We start from the raw sequence: 17,517 nt of genomic DNA on the forward strand, positions 1-17,517 counted from the left end.
GAGAAAAGAAGAAGAAGAAGAGTTGGTTCTTATATGCCGCTTTTCCCTACCCAAAGGAGGCTCAAAGGGGCTTACAGTCGCCTTCCCTTTCCTCTCTCCATAACAGACACCCTGTGAGGGAGGTGAGGCTGAGAGAGCCCTGATATCACTGCTCGGTCAGAACAGCTTTATCAGCGCCGTGGTGAGCCCAAGGTCACCCAGCTAGCTGCATGTGGGGGAGTGCAGAATCGAATCCGGCATGCCAGATTAGAAGTCCGCACTCCTAACCACTACACTAAACTGGCCCATCATTAGGTTAGTGATCAATAAAAGGCCACCCCCATTCGTTTTCTATCACTCTTATTCCATCCTTATATAGTTCACTGGTTTTAGAGTCTTCTTGCTCTGGTTTATTTTTGTGTGCGGCACATTATGCTAATGCCCGAAGATGTACACATTCTGTGAATACACATTCATCCTGTCTCATTAACACCGATAAATATGGATGTGTGTGTAGCTGAAACCTTAATAGACCTGCCACACCGATTACATTCCGCTCGATTAGATTTGCAAGCCCCCAAACTATCAAGCCATCGCAATAGAGCAAGCAAGTTGGAGAAGGCCGTGGCTTTCCGGCATTCCCGCTTTAATCAGCTCCAGGAGAAATAAACATGCAGTGAGCCTGCAGCTGACACGACAAATATTTTTTTTTCACAATGTCGAAGGGAATTAAAACATTTGAGGCATATGGTGCATTAGCCACATGTTTAAATGTTTCCCTCTCGCTGCACAAATGCGCAACTAGTGGAATGTGCTGAGCAAGTTCCACGGATAGTCTCCAAAGGCAGGAGGAAGCTGCCTATTTCCCATGTACAATCGGGGGATTAAGAACATCAGATGCCACAAGAAGCTCTACCTCCGCTCCACCTTGGTGCCATGGCATGAATGCACGTACAACTGCCCGACTGCTTTATTACCCAGCACTTGTGATAACTTGTCATTTTCCACATGTGGAAGCACAGAAGATAAACAGCCTTGCCTGAATTGTTCTTCTTTGGCTTGATCAGGAGAGGCGCCGGATCACTTGTCCACATCCTTTCGACATTAGCATGAAAAAAAAAAGAAAGCAATGACTACAACCTGAATTTGACTACTGCTCACGCTCGCCATTACAAAACACTTAGCGCTAAACACATCCCGCAGGCGTAACCTATTTTAAAATATAATGTTTGAATGCAATTTGGTTATTCGGTGAAGAGGTTTCTGCTTCGCTACAGATGGCTCATGAACCTCTTATTCTAATCACAGTGTGCTGCGGCATTCTATGCCGGGGACCTTCTGAACTGCTCAGATTTCTGATGCGGCGGTCCTGATATGCATAAACGAGCATTACATTTGTGATGCTGGGCGGTCACAGATTCCTGACTCTTTTGAAGTGCATCTTTTAAAAAAAGAATAGAAGGTGAGAACTGATAAAGAATTTTAGGTAAACATTTGTTAGGAGCACCAGACACACAAGGGCAAGGTTGGCTGTCACAGTAGACTTAGTTGATGTACTCGAACTGCTTCTCCATGGAGAAGGTGGCATGGTGTAGCCAAGGCTCATCAGATTTTGGAAGCTAAGCAGGGAACGTAGCTGGAAGGGCTATGCCCCAAAGAAGGGCTACGCCCCACTTCTGCTTCTTACTTGCTGGGGTCACCATAAAGTAGTAGTAACGTGGTGGCATACACATGTTGGAGGGAGCAACTCAGTATGCCTGAACATTAGAAGGTGCTACAACCCACTAGGGTTTATGGGTGATCTCCTTGAATAGGATGCTTCTTAACCAGGGAGTGGCCCACTGACCTCTCCCCCCACACCACCCTCTCACTAGGGCCTTTTCTGCATGGAGAATTTGCTGTGGAGCTCATGGGGCTTATTCCCATTTCCTGACAATGTCGACACCAGTCCAGGGCAATCCCTGTGTTTGCATGATTCTGGCACATTGCAAGGGAACATGGGGAAATCAATGGTGCTATATGGAGGATGGAGCAGTTCTTCTCTCTTGCCCCAGAGGGACAGACCAGAACGAATGAGATGAAATTAATTCAAAAGAAATTCCATCTAAACATCCGGAAGAAGTTCCTGACAGTTAGAGCAGTTCCTCAGTGGAACAAGCTTCCTCGGGAGGTGGTAAGTTCTCCATCTTTGGAAATTTTTAAACAGAGGCTGGATAGCCATCTAACAAAGATCTAACAAAGATTCTGTGAAGGTTCAGGGGGGTGGCAGGTTACAGTGGATGAGTGATAGGGATATGAGCATCCTGCATAGTGCAGGGGGTTAGACTAGATGACCCATGAGGTCCCTTACAACTCTATTATTCTATGATCTATGATTCTATCTGATTCCGTTTCTTTTAATTACATTTGAAAACGTGTTTTCCAAATAGCTTTGTTGCATTTCTTCAATGGCTCAGCTTTAAAAAAAAATAGCATAGAAGGTCCTCTCCATTTTGATTAATTCCAGCAAGTTGTTTTGGGAGCCACAGTCCAGCAGATCAGAGGAAGAAATATTATTTTTCCATACTGCCTAAAATATTTACTGTCTGCCAGTGACAGCACTGTGAGTGATTTGTGAATATTACTCTGACAGTGGTGTTCGAGGACGCATTTTCTCTTATGTAGAAGCAATCACCAAAGGAGCATGTCAACTCCCCTCCCTTTAAAAAATAAAGCACACTTATTGATCATATTTGAAATAAATGAGTAATGCTCAGAGGTGTCCATCTTGGCTAAAAAAAAAACCCAACCCAAGCCCTATTCCCCTCTCCTTTCACTGAGTTTTTCCTTTGGGGTCACAGCACTCAAGGCAGTTCAGACATTTCCTTCTCAGATGATTCATATCAATTTCCAAAGTTTCCAAAGACAGGGCAGAATATAAAGTTTCTGAAGAGATGGTGGAATATAAATCCCCAAAATAAATAAATTCAGGATCAACATTTTTGAGAGCTACTATAATGTGATCAAATGAGCCTCTTGTGGCGCAGATTGGTAAGGCAGCGGACATGCAGTCTGAAAGCTCTGCCCATGAGGCTGGGAGTTCAATCCCAGCAGCCGGCTCAAGGTTGACTCAGCCTTCCATCCTTCCGAGATCGGTAAAATGAGGATAGTTATAAATGTTGAGGATAGTTATAACTAAGCTTGCCACCCTCCAGGCTGGGAAAGACCTGGAGATTTTGATGAAGAGCGGCTTTTTATACCCCACTATTCTTGCCCCAGACCCTCTTGTGGCGCAGAGTGGTAAGGCAGCAGACATGCAGTCTGAATCTCTGCCCATGAGTCTGGGAGTTCGATCCCACCAGCCGGCTCAAGGTTGACTCAGCCTTCCATCCTTCCGAGGTCGGTAAAATGAGTACCCAGCTTGCTTGCTGGGGGGTAAACGGTAATGACTGGGGAAGGGAATGGTAAACCATCCCGTATTGAGTCTGCCATGAAAACACTAGAGGGCGTCACCCCAAGGGTCAGACATGACTCGGTGCTTGCACAGGGGATACCTTTACCTTTACCTATAATGTGATCAACAGCACTAGCTCATTAGAACATATTTACTTAGAAGTAAGTCCTGTTAAGTTAAATAAGATTTGGCTGCCTTGTATTATAAGAGACTGGGATAAATATCCAGTGAGCCTCTGCTTCCAATCTCATCTTTACCGTGAATTCAGTAGATAAGAGCCAGCTTGGTGTACTGGTTAAAAGTGGCGGCTTCTAATCTGGCAAGACAGGTTTGATTCCCCACTCCCCTACATACAGCCAGCTGGGTGACCTTGAGCTAGTCACTGCCCAGTGCTGTTCTGACCAAGCAGCAATATCAGGGCTCTCTCAGCCCCACCTACCTCATAGGAAGTCTGTTGTGAGGAGAAGAAAAGGAAGGCAATTGGAAGCCACTTTGAGACTCCTGGCAGAGAAAAAGTCGTCTTCTTCTTCTTCTTCTTCTTCTTCTTCTTCTTCTTCTTCTTCTTCTTCTTCTTCTTCTTGCAACTGGTGCCTCAATTCTACACCTACAATATGGAGTAGATGTTTTGTTAGAACAATGGACAGGAGTGGAATTAGGAAGGAGGTGAGGCATCTATTGAAGCTTGCTGGGTGACCTTGGGCCAGTCACAGTTCTCTCAAAACTCTCTCAGCCCCACCTACATCACAAGGTAGTGGGGAGAGAAAGGGAAGGCTATTGTAAGCCACTTTGTGCCTCTTTAGGGAAGATAAAAGTGGAGTATAAAAATAAGCTCTTCTTTTAATGACTTCAGAAGAGCCAAATATTCGTTTGTTGCTCAAAGAGAGAGGCAAGCCTTGTGCCATAATATGCCTGAGAGCTGAAGATTAGGACGGAGAAGATAATGATATTAGGACTTCCAATTTTTTATTAGTGGGAACAGGCTAATGTTGCCCTTGAGACGTTTCTCTGGCTGATATGCCTTGTTTCCCTTCAAACCCTTAATAGAGTCTAGCAATAGAAAGTTACGGGTTTTTCCCCCTCCCCTCCTTTCCAGTGTAAAAGTGCAAAGGCCCCTTTGGCTGTCAAAATTCACAACATATGTGCTTTTCATCTAGACTCCCCTGACCTTTCAAAAAACCCGCAAATCATGCTCATAGGTCATAAATCCCACTGTATATATAAATGAATATCTACACCAGGCACGATCAAATCCAAATCTTATGCTTTTAAGTCCCATTGGTTTAAATGAGCGGGAATTCGACATATACCGTATATACTCGCATATAAGCCAAACTGCATATAATCCGAGACAGTTAAGTTTACCACAAAATCTGGGCAAATTTATTGACTCGCATCTAAACCGAGGGTGGGAAATGCTCCATCATCACAGGCTCTCCCATCCAGCCTTCCCCCCAAAAAAGCAGATATAGAAAAGTCAAGAGGATGAATAGTTGCTGGTTTTTGTACCCCACTTTTCACCCACAGAAACCAAAAGAATAGTTTGGAATAAGTGATTAAGAAGAGGAAGAAGGGAAGGCAAAAGGAAAAATAAGATCAGAGTCCCTCAGTCAAACCGTTGATGTCCTGCAAGCTGCCAGAGCAGCTACTGGCTGGCTGGAGTTGGTTCTTATATGCCGCTTTACTCTACCCGAAGGAGGCTCAAAGCACCCTGTGAGGTTGAGAGAGCCCTGATATTACTGCTCAGTCAGAACAGTTTTATCAGTGCCGTGGCGAGCCCAGGGTCACCCAGCTGGCTGCATGTGGGGGAGCGCAGAATCGAACGTGGTATGCCAGATTAGAAGTCCGCACTCCTAACCACTACACCAAACTGGCTCTCTAAAGGGATTGCTTGGATTGTCAGGGTCAGGCAGGCTGCTAGGACCCCGGGTAGGACCACTATTGACTAGGAATGCGCATGAACCAGTTGCCAAGCCAAAATTCAGGCTGAACTTGGAGTGCTCCACAGTGCGGTTCTTGCTTGCCTCAACATGCCAGTGATTAGTGAACAAAATAATTAAGAATCCTTGTTCCTTTTCTCCTTCAGATCTGATGTCTCATGAGGGATAACGGGAAGGGTTCGCATGAGACTGAAGGCTGAACAATCCCCAAGTACCTCAGTCTGCTGTGACACACATCCGCTGCACACATCTATCAATTTAGCAGTGCAATGTTCTTTAAAAAAAAATCAAAAAGGCAGAGTGCAGGAGATTTTTTTTTTTTTAAAACTTCAGTTGCAAATGAAACATCTTAACTCTGGCATAAAATGGCACTCTCTTTCATTTTCATTTAACGGTATTTATCATCATTTGTGTTGGAATATTTTTAGAGCCCCTGTCCTGTAATTAATTGTAGTTCCAGGGAAATTATTGCCACCCCATTGGGGACTCATCTTTCATACGAATGCCTTCCTCAGCTTTTAATAACCTTCCTTCTTGACAGCTTCCTCCTTGACACTGCTGTTGCCATCCTTGCTGGAGTGTACGAGACGTTCTGGCTTGCCCTCATGGCACAGAAGCTGCTCTCTCTGGCCTGGGTCTGTGCCATTTCGGCACGCCAAGGAGGGGCTGCGTGACTGAATGCTCCCTGATTTATTTGCTAATCCCTGCATGAAGGGGAAACATGGCCTGTCCCTTTAATAGAGGCTTAATGGTATGTGATGCTATTTATCAGGAGATGTTCTTTATATCAGGGCCAGGAAAAGCTTCAGCTTCTCATTTCCACATACCAGCCTTCCTGTAAAGAGAAAGGATATTTTTCTCCAGGCCTGACAACCCTATATCAGTAAAATCAGAGTCCAGTAGCACCTTTAAGACCAACACAGATTTATTCCAGAGTGTAAACTGCACAGAGCTTTTATTCCAACCCCAGATCGATTCAGTCCCTGCCCTCTACACAGAATGCGATTTCCGTTTGGATTTGGGGCGATTTAAAATTTCCTTCTGCAGCAAGAAGGATTGATCCGGAGTGACCCTACCTTTATTGTGCGATATCTTAGCGTGCTTTTAATCCTGAATATATTATAAAATCGCATTGCTTTGAATCGGGGCTCTCCTCCGTGGTAGAGGACCCGTGATTGGCCACGGGTGGTCATGTGACGAATTTGCCTTAAAGGAGAAGCCCCTAATTTCTCTCAACTTCTATCGGTCCTGGATTTCCCCCCCCCTTCTCTGCCTTTTTCGATTTTCTCCCCCCCCCTTCAAGAAAAGAAAGAAAGAGGCTTGCCCCCCCCTTCTGAACTACCCTAACCACGTGCAGAAGACTTTCCTGTTTCAATGGGGAGGGGGGAGGAAGAGGAAGATCCGAGTTTAAAGCAATCTGAATTCAACAGGATTGACAATGGAATAAACAAAGTAAGTGCAGACTCTGCCCAGGCGTGAGCTTTTGAGCGCAAGACTATGAACTGATCATCATGACAGTGGGAATATATAAGCAAATGTTAATCCTGTTACATTCATAAACTGTGTCACAGCATCCAAATACCGTCATATGATAATTCTTTGGTCTACCAGCCAATCAGACCCTCGAATTCAGTTGTAGTTCACAAATACATATGAGAAATACAAATACATATGTCTATGCCAGTGATCAACAGCCTCCACCCCACCGTTTCCTGCTTGTCCCATCTGTCTCCATACTAGTGTGAAACATTCCTACAAGTAGAAGCTGAACTGGCAGCTATCTTGTCCTGGGACCAGAGAGCTGAATTAAAATTACATTATATATTACTAACAGTCACATAATCCAAATTAAAATAAATTGTGAGGAATGTGGATACACGAGTTAAACAAGGTTAGCATGCATAGTGAGATTAAAAAGGAAATGGAAATGGAAATGGAAATCATTCACATGGAGAAAATAGCTGCTTTAATGGATTCATGGCATGATGCCCCCTTGATGTCCCTCCTCTCCCCAAAGTTGGCCCTCTTCAGCCTCCACTCTTGAAATCTCCAGGTATTTTCCAACCTGGAGTTGGCCACCCTACAAGGCAGCGAGGCTGGGATTGCACACCGATGTTATTGACAGCACTGCAAATTTTAGTCAGCAGATTCATTCATGAAAAAGTTTGTGATCTTTATTGCGTGGGCCACATTTAATCAGCACAGGCAAAGGTTAATAAGTGTGGCTGCAACCCCTTGTTCAGGTTCCAAGGCTCTTTCGCTTCTGATGTGTTCCAGTAACGGGGAATGAAAAGGGCAATATTAAATATGTATAATAAAATATTTATTTTGGTCGTTTTTGACCTCCTAGCTGATCCTCTAGCCGGCAAATAACGCCTGAAATAAGACTTCCTTTTCCTTCATGAGAGGAGAGATTCTCCAGGGACTGGCATGAAGAAAGGCAGAGAGCAGAATCCGAGCTATTGTTGTCCTGCTGTGAACTTCCAGGAAACGGAGCACTTGGTTACAGGCCAATAGTAGATGGGATTCCTGGACCCAGGAAAAAGTAGCTGATGTTTCAAAATGCCGTACTCAGGCAGTCGCTCAGAACTGTGTTTGAAGCATGGAGAAACACACACACTGTGCCTGATATGAGTTGTCTTGTGTAGGAAGCCAGTAATGTTAGGCAGTGGGGAAAGTGACCAGCAGCAGGCTATGGATTCGGAAATGGGACAAATTTCTGAACAATATTAATGGGAACAAAAAAACGTCATGGCTTCTGAATGATTTTGTTTTTAATTAAAGATTGTTTAAATTTTATTAAATGCCACTGTGAAACTATGATGAATTACTTGAAGAGCCTCTCGATTTGTAATTAGTGATTATTGGGTGATATGACCATATATGATCATGTTGACAAGCCCCCCCCTTCCCCCATGGCCAATGGTGGGCCTTTGAAAAGGCTGCCATATAGAGGATGGAGCAGAATTGTTCTCTCTTGCCCCAGAGGGATGGATCAGAATGAATGGGATGAAATTAATTCAACAGAAATTCCATCTAAACATCCGGAAGAAGTCCCTGACAGTTAGAGCGGTTTTTCAGTGGAACAGGCTTCCTCGGGAGGTGGTGGGTTCTCCATCTTTGGAGATTTTTAAACAGAGGCTAGATAGCCATCTGACGGAGAGGCTGATTCTGTGAAGGTTCAAGGGGGTGGCAGGAGACAGTGGATGAGCAGTTGTGAGTGTCCTGCACAGAGCAGGGGGTTGGACTAGATGACCCAGGAGGTCCCTTCCAACTCTATGATTCTATGATTCTATGTTTCTAGGGGTTGGGAAGGGGAGGGGCCCCAGGTGGGCATGTCCACAGCTCTGCTTCCCAACCCTATTCTGCATGATTGAGCCACTTCTGGGGTTTCTCAAAGTCTGAAGAATGTTTCAGGGGTTTCTCAACAGTAAAGAAGTTGAGAAAGACTGCCTTAGAGAGCTGCTGCCACTTTGAGCAGGCAATGCTGACCTTGTTGGACCAACAGCCTGATTCAGCATGAGGCACCTTTGTGCATGAGCTGAGAGAGAGAGAGAGAGACGCATTGCGTGAGGAAGTGGAGAGCATGTAACTCTGTGGAACACCGCATATTTCTCTTCACTCTCCTGATCCTTTAAAGCTTGTGTCTTCTTAACGCACACAATTCCCCTGATGAACGACCATCTGTAGCCTGAAACATGTTGCGCTTTTTGAGCTGATTTGTCTGCTTAAAAAAAAAACAACCCACAAATCCCCCCCCCCTTCAAATAAATCTATTTCTGCACTCTTTTACAGCCTGTTCTTGTGCTGTGTTGGTTTCGGGATCTTCCCTCTTGCTAGATTATATTTAGGTTTCGGGAGGGTTTGAAGCCCACAAATGACACATATTGAGAAAATTAATGTCTTTTCTCACTGGCGTGTGAGTAGGCGGAGAGGGGCGCCCAGCCCTTGGGATGAAACACACAACGCAAAGACACATAACGCACTTAAGATTCCATTTAGCATTATTTGATACATGGTGAAATATAGTCATTTAATTTAGCAGCGGGTTCTAAGAAGATTACCCATGCTGGCAAAAAAATTGGTCGGAAAACAACAATGTTAACAGGATACAGTAAATTATTTGACGCTCCGCCGTCGCACGTGGGGCCGCCGTCATTTTTCAATATTTAATTAAAACAAAAACGGCGACAACTTGAAATGCAAGGCCCGTCAGAAATAAATTAATTGGCTACGGAGCCCAGCTGTTGGAAATGTTTGGGCGTAGGCTTCGTGAACTCATCAGGGTTGGCTCAATCGCTCTTGCAGGGACTAATTCTGAAGGACTGACAATTCAAATGTGGTGATGAATCTGGGAACACAGATGCCTTGGATTGTCTTGCCTAGATCAGAAACATGTTTTTTTTTATTTTATTTGCAAATTATTGTCAAATCTGCTATCCCTGCTTAATTCCCAATATTAGCACAGGCTGGACTGATCTCAGCAGACCTTGGAAGCTAAGCTGGGTCAGCCCTAGGGAGTACAGAGACCACCAAGGGAGCCAATGGGTGCTACGCAGAGGCGGGCAATGGCAGACCACCCTGAATGTCTCGAAAAGCCTCTGTGGCTGTGGGTTGGAGACAAGAAAGAGGGCTGTGAGGGTACCTGGAAGATGACCTGATTTACGGTGATGCAACCCCTGAGCTTGGTAGCGGTTAAGAGTGGCAGCCTCTAATCTGGAGAACCTGGTTCGATTCCCTGCTCCTCCTCCATGTGTGGCCAGCTGGGAGACCTTGGGACAATCACAATTTCTCTCAGAGCTCTCTCAGCCCCACCAACTTCACAGGGTGTCTGTTGTGGGGCGAAGAAGAAGAGCTGTTTCTTCAGACCTGTTGTTGCCCTCCAGAAGAACTGGTTGGCCACTGCATGAGTTAGGATGGTTGACTAGATGGATTACTGATCTGATCCATCAGGGCTCTTCTTATATTCTCATCATCTAACACAGTGGTCCCCAACCTTTTTATCACCGGGGACCGGTCAACACTTGACAATTTTACTGAGGCCCGGGGGAGGGTAGTCTTATGCCGAGGGATGTCGCCTCTGCCGCCTAAGCCGCTGCTCCATTTGCTTTCCCACAGTGCCACGACGAGGGGGAGCCGCAGCTATGGCTGCCACTGGAGAGCACCAAAGATGAGCCATCAACAGAGTGGCAGGGCAGCCCCCGAGGCAACAGCCAGGGAGGAGGATGTGGAGGAGCCGTGGCCTGGTACTGACTGATCCATGGACCGGTCCCGGTCCCCGGACCGGGGGTTGGGGACTACTGATCTAACAGTCTTGCTGAAACTCAACTGATCTGGTCACTACCCGGACAGGAGACCTGCTGGGAACTCCAGCTAAGCTGCCTTGAAGTATAGGATGGGAACAAAGGTAGGAAGCAAAAAACCGCAGGTGATCATGAGAGGCAGGTGTGCACAAGGGCCAATAGCATCCACTTTGCATCCCTTTGTGCTCCCTGTAAAAATGCTGCTGTTCATCTCAAGTCGGGCTACTCAGCTGAGAGGACATTGTTATTTGCGTTCAGCTGGCGAGCTCTGTCAAACTGACAGCACAAGACGGTTGCCCTATCACTAACATCCGTAAGCGAAGCTCCCTATAACGCTTGATCACCTTTTGTTGTGGAACAACTGCTAACCGTGGGCTGGATAGTCTCCCCGGGGTCCTCCCAGCTGTTCCCTTCTCTTGTAGCCCACCTGGAATGATACAATGGCCCGTGAAAGCCACTGGAGCAGAAACAAGTTCAGGGCTCGCCATCCGGACCGCCAAACAGCTTCCTCCACATGCACATCTGGTCCTCGGCTTGACAACGCCGTCCCTGGGCAGAACGTCTCCTTCCACATACCTTCTGCTAAATTTAATGATTTATTTAGCAGCTTTTTCGCTCACAAGCTTCTGCCAGAGCGGTAATAGAATCCTGCAAGAGGCTCTGTGTGTGCGTGTGTCACCAGATGTTCACGATTTGTGCTCCCTTCCTGCAGCAGAGATCTTATGCAAAGGAAAGGGAATTACCATAATAAGTTCCATGTTCCTTCCCCCACCCCCTACCCCCACCCCCATCTCCTCAAAGGAAGAGAAGAAAGATGAACCAGTAACTGGGCTGCTGCAATGAGGTCTCGTGAGAATGGCGGTGGAAAGGACCATCAAGTTGCAGACAATTTATGGCAGTCCCGTGGGGTTTTCAAGGCAAGAGATGGATAGAGGTGACTGGCCATTGCCTGCCTCTCTTCACACGGACTTCCTTGCTGGTTTCCCATCTATGTACTAACCAGGACTGACCCTGCTGAGTTTCTGAGATTTGCCAAGATTGAGCTAGACTGGGCCACCCAGGGCAGGGGTTCATGAGGATAAGATGCTTTAGTAGCTACTGTTGTGATTATTCTTATGATTTCTGCTGGTGGGTTTTCCCTTCCTGTGAGGCTGTCATCTGATGACCCCAGCAGGGGATGGCTGTGTCAGGATCCGCCCTCTCACCTTCAGTGTGCCTACCCTCATTTTTGGAATACAATAAAGCTGCTGGCCCTGTTTTTTGGCAAAACATATCTATGGTGTTGTGTTCTTTGTGCGCTAGAATCTGCCTTCCTGCCCTGCAATGAAGTCAATAATGAAGTAAATAATACTAATACTTTGAGTTGGATGAAATCTGACACTTTGCACACAAAGCACATGTTCTGCCACTGAGCCACAGCCCCAGGTGCTTCGTTCGAAACTTCAGGATCTATAGTGTGCATGATTCAAAGGGATATGAAGAATATCCTACTGGGGGCATCACAGAAGATGTGTGTTTAGCATTGTTTGATTAGGAACGTGCTGATATTTTTCAAGTAATCTCCTCCAATGCTCTGATTGGCTCAATAGGAGACTTCCTGTTCCTTTGAGCACACTTCCTCTCTGCTTGCCTCCAGAACTCTCTCCTCTCCTCTCCTCTCCTCTCCTCTCCTCTCCTCTCCTCTCCTCTCCTCTCCTCTCCTCTCCTCTCCTCTCCTCTCCTCTCCTCTCCTCTCCTCTCCTCTCCTCTCCCTATACAACAGTTTGCTTCTCTTCTATTTTATTCTTTTAACCAGCTTGATGCTTGACTCCTTTGCATATTTAGACTCGGCCAACAAACATTGTTATGATTATTAGAGTTGTTATTATTCCCAAGCTCTCGAGAACACATGCAGGCTGTTATCACTCACACAAACCCAGCAGCAGCAAGAATCTTTCGGAAGAATCTATAAACCTCCCGCCGAGGAAACCTTGTACATTACGATTTGTGTTTGTGCGTGCGTGCGTGCGTGTGGCTATGCTTTGAATTCACACAGGATTGCTCGTGGGGGGGGGGGTGAGAGGCAAAAAAGGTCAGATGTAGCTGGAAGCAATGATCTCGGTCACTGAAGCCCTCTCTGCCTAATCTCAAAGGTTTAGATGCTGGCTGCAGTTATGCAGGGGTAAGTGGGAATACTTTGTACGTTACAAAGGAAAATCTCTTCATTATTTATATCTTCTAAGGGCTAAAACACAGGCGGGGGGAGAGCACACTGATAGCTTCTCTCTTTAAGACCTGCAAAACTCTGGCATCAGAGCTTGCTTATATTTTTATTCCTGGCCATTTGACCTCTTTCTACGATTTCTCTCCCGCCGGCTCAATATGTGGAAGAAAGTTTGCTTTCAAAGACAAATAAGATTCAGTACTGTTGAAGCCTCATTTTTTTTGACCCTGCTTTTCACTACCCAGAGGAGCCTCCAAGTGGCTTACAGTCGCCTCCCCTTCCTCTTCCCACAACAGATACCCTGTGAGGTAGGTGGGACTGAGAGAGCCCTGAGAGAACTGCTTTGTGGGAATGACTCAGACAGGACTGTGAGTAGCTCAAGGTCACCCAGCTCTTAACCGCTACACCCACCATTTTGGTGGTAGTGGTGTGAGTGCATGAGAGGGGGGGGGAATCTGTTGTGGGGAGGGGAAGAGAAGGTGATTGTAAGCTGCTTTGAAATTGTAAGCTGCTTTGGGTAGTGGAAAGCGGGGTATAAAACCCAACTCTCCTTCTTCCAAGCCAACTAGAGCTGCCGGTGCTAAGGTAGCCCCTCTGGTTTGGGAAATAGCTGGAGATTTTGTGGTTGGAGCTTGAGGAAAGCAGGGCTTGGGGTGGGGTGGGAGTTCAGTGGGGTATAATGTCATGCAGCCCACCTTCCAAGCAGTCATTTCCTCTAGGTCAGGGGTAGTCAACCTGTGGCCCTCCAGATGTTCATGGACTACAATTCCCACGAGCCCCTGCCAGCGCTTGCTGGCAGGGGCTCATGGGAATTGTAGTCCATGAACATCTGGAGGACCACAGGTTGACTACCCCTGCTCTAGGTGACAATGTCTGTCATCTGGAGATCAGTTACAAGTCAAGGAGATCTCCAGCCACCACCTGGAGGTTGGCAATCGTATCAAGCACATCATGTACTTTAAAATGGGATCATTTACATGGAGAAAATATTGGCTTTTCCTGCATGGAGGCTCCGAGTAGGGCAGAAGGACAAGTACGCAGATTTTGTAGGGCTCAGGAAAGGGAGGGGTGCCTTTGTTCCATTATGATGGGGAAATAAGCAGTAATTACTTAAATTCGTTTTTCTGCATCCATCGAGTGACCGGACAAAAATCCCCAAAGCGTCTGGCATGTTCAGGCTGATTAATAATAAACAGAAATATGTCACATTAGCAAAAATATATAAACCCCAGCTGTGTACTTTGCACAGAGTACCGAGGATGTTGTCAGCGTATTAGTAATCATATTTTACAGCTTAAATAACTAAAGTAAAGGGAGGGGGGTGGGAGAGAGAAATACCTTTCTCTTTGGGAAGATGAGAGACTGGAAGTTAATTCTTCAGAGGAGACAAGGAGACCTTTTGAAGACTAAGTTATAGGCTGCTTCAAAGATCCATTTCCACAAACAGCTTCCTGTAGGTGAAGGTCCCAGGCCAAGGGTAGGGTGCAATAAGAAACGGGTTACACTGGGAGTGGCGGTCTAAAATTGAATACATAAATACATACAAATAAATCAATCTCAGACAAGCATAGGGCTGCCATCTCTGGGTCAACATACCAGGAGATTTTGGAGGTGGGGCCTGGAGAGGCTTGAGCTTGGGGAGAGACTTCAAAGGGGCCCAACACCAATGTCCACCTTTCAAAGTGTCTGTTTTCTCCAGATGAAGTGATCTCTGTGTACATGGAGATTGGTTGTGTGTGAGAGAGAGAGATCTCCAGGCGCCACCAGGAGGTTTGCAGTAAAGAACGACTCGTCAGTCCAAATTTCAGCAGAGAAGAATCTGATGATGGCTATGTGATTAACCAGTTTATTAAAAGCACCAAGTCAAAACAGGTTCTGAGGTAATCACCTCGTTTTCGTATTTTCTTCCTCAGTGAATCAACATAAGCATTTTCTTCGTTTCAAATAAAGTCTTTCTCAGTATGATGTATAAACTATAGTCACCATCTCTCCAACGTCTGGTTGAAAAGACAAAGACCTTTTGGGTGTGGTTGATATTATTAAGACAGAAAATACTGACAGCTCAATTTCTACTGAGAATTTCCTTATTTGAAAGTAAGAAAATGCTTATGTTGAGTCACTGAGGAAGAAAATACGAAAACAAGGTGATTACCTCGGAACCTGTTTTGACTTGGTGTTTTGAATAAATTGGTTAATCACATAGCCATCATCAGTAATACCAGGAGGTTGGCAACCCTAGAAGGGAAGCCAGGGGTATTCTCTCAGAGTTCTCAAGATGAGGTCTCTCCCTCAGCTAGTTGATTCTGTAAAAGGTAAAGGTAAAGGTGTCCCCTGTGCAAGCACCGGGTCATGTCTGACCCTTGGGGTGACGCCCTCTAGCGTTTTCATGGCAGACTCAATATGGGGTAGTTTGCCAGTGTCTTCCCCAGTCATTACCGTTTACCCCCCAGCAAGCAAGCTGGGTACTCATTTTACCGACCTCGGAAGGATGGAAGGCTGAGTCAACCTTGAGCCGGCTGCTGGGATCGAACTCCCAGCCTCATGGGCAGAGCTTTCAGCATGTCTGCTGCCTTACCACTCTGCGCCACAACAGGCTCAGTCAGTAGATTCTGAGGGGGCACCAAATTAAGAGGAAACACATATTTGCTCTCATGGTAAGGGAATAGGGTGGCGTCTGTTCCTGAGAGGATTGGGCCCCATCTTTGACTATGGTGGGCCTTTGAGGGGAACTGTGGAGAGACCTTCCATTGAAAGAAACAATTTCAAGGCAAATAGTAGAAGAGCTGGCTTTTATACCCCACTTTTTACTGCTGCTTTTTATTGGCTGAAGGAATCTCAAAGTGGCCTTCCCTAACTCTCCCCACAACAGACGCCCTGTGAGGTAGGTGGGAGCTCTGAGAGAAACTGACTGGCCCAAAGTCACCCATCTGGCTATACGTGGAGGAGGAATGAGGAATAAAACCTGGCTCTCCAGATTACAGTCCACTGCTCTTAACCACTACACCAAACTGGAATTACAGCTCATCTTGCACGACACCTGCGGAATTACAGCTCATCTCCGAGCTACAGAGATCAGTTTTTTAGGAATTGCAATCAATAAGTTATTTGGTGAAGTCAGCCTTGAAGGGCTGTTGTTAAGCTGTCTAAGCAGCTGAGCTTAAAACTGAAACTGATTGAAGAAGATGCCGGAGGCGGGAGGAGTAGGAGAGAAGGGGCAGGAGGGAGGCCCGATCCTTTTTGGAGATATAATTTCTTGGCTGGCCTCAACCATAAGGCCAGTGGAAGAACTCCCATCTTGCAGGCCCTGCAGAACTCAGTAACATATATCTTCACGATATAATTATAAAAATAAAACATGCAAAATGACCTACCAATTCTCCATCTCAGGGGAAAAGAAATACTGGCAAGGGAGTGTGCATATTTTCAGATTCCCTCTGACCTCAATCACCTCTTGCCCTGTCAAGGCAGTGATATGATGAAGGGAGGCGAGTCTTTTTCCTGGCCTCTCTCAGAGGCATTCACTAACAAGCTGGCTGCCCCTTTATCTTTCTTGCCCATCTCCCTTGCGTGGAAAGAAGAATGCATGCCTTGGGTCTGGGGGCTGAACATGATGGGAGGTTCAGGAGGCTTGGGAGATGAGACAAGAGGCCTGCAGGCCGAGCCGAGCCAAACGCAGGGGCCTGTCAGCCATCATCTCTGCCTCCTGACACACATTGTGGCTTGCTGCAATCATGTGCCCCAGCGAAGGCTGAACTGGATGCTGCTATTAATTAGCAGTTGTTCCCCCCATCCCTCCAGAACTGCTGTGGTGTGTGGTCAATGTCTCTGCCTCCAAGAGATGTTCCATGGTATTAAAAGACAGAGAGAGACAGAGAGACAGACAGAGAGAGAGAGAATGTTAGAGATGAAAAGCACAACAGAGAGAGACTCTGAAAAGTACCAGACGTCAGTGCCTTCAGACAGCATTAGACCAACGTTCTCCTCTCCACTTACATAGCAGGGCAAGCATCCCAAATATGCAGGGCAGGCTGAGAAGCCCCCAACCTTCCGTTCCCATTAGCATTCTCCCTGGGCGGAGAGCGTGAGATCATCGTTCTCTGGGTCCCACCAAATCTGTACCGAGCCGTGCCAAGTAGGGAACAAAAAAGCTACAACCCCCTGAAAGATAATGCTGCCGTGTCTTGTGGCATATCAAGTAGGGACAGGTCCTTCAGCATCCATGGCTGAAATCAGACAAGATGAGCCAATTTGACAATGTGTAGCTTTGGTAGATGACAGGCACAGGTTCAGAGGTTCAAAAATGTATTAAAATGTATAGCAAAAGACCCTGTGCAAGGTAGAGGCATGAAACTCACGGGAGACCTCCTCTGGCTGCTCCTCTATATGCTCTCCAAGTTATGGGCAGCTTAGATTTATGTGGTCTGAGTTATGACCTGCCCATTAATAAGATGCCTCTCGGGCTCATTATGCACAGCTGTGCATAATAGGCCTAGGAAAGTACATTTGGGGGAAAGGTCAGGCACAGGTTCAAAAGTGTATAGAGTGGACCTCCTGCAAACTACACAAACTAAATGCACAGGAAACTTCTCCCTGCTTTTGAAGTTTGATAAACATTTTGATTGAATGGAGACAGTCTGGAAATGTATCCGTTCACGAACTACT

General features: G+C 46.2%; 1 long non-coding RNA gene across 1 annotated transcript; it reads right to left on the reverse strand.

The window, feature by feature from the left end:
• Positions 1 to 1,018: 1,018 nt before the first annotated feature.
• On the reverse strand, positions 1,019 to 16,438 carry LOC143844189 (uncharacterized). Its single transcript, XR_013233844.1, has 4 exons — positions 16,227 to 16,438; positions 14,194 to 14,373; positions 3,852 to 4,016; positions 1,019 to 1,074 (listed from the first exon to the last, which is right to left on the reverse strand). It is a non-coding gene; the product is annotated as an uncharacterized LOC143844189 (long non-coding RNA).
• Between the last annotated feature and the right edge of the window lie 1,079 nt (positions 16,439 to 17,517).

Source organism: Paroedura picta, chromosome 9 (assembly GCF_049243985.1).
Source record: "Paroedura picta isolate Pp20150507F chromosome 9, Ppicta_v3.0, whole genome shotgun sequence".
NCBI lineage: Eukaryota > Metazoa > Chordata > Lepidosauria > Squamata > Gekkonidae > Paroedura > Paroedura picta.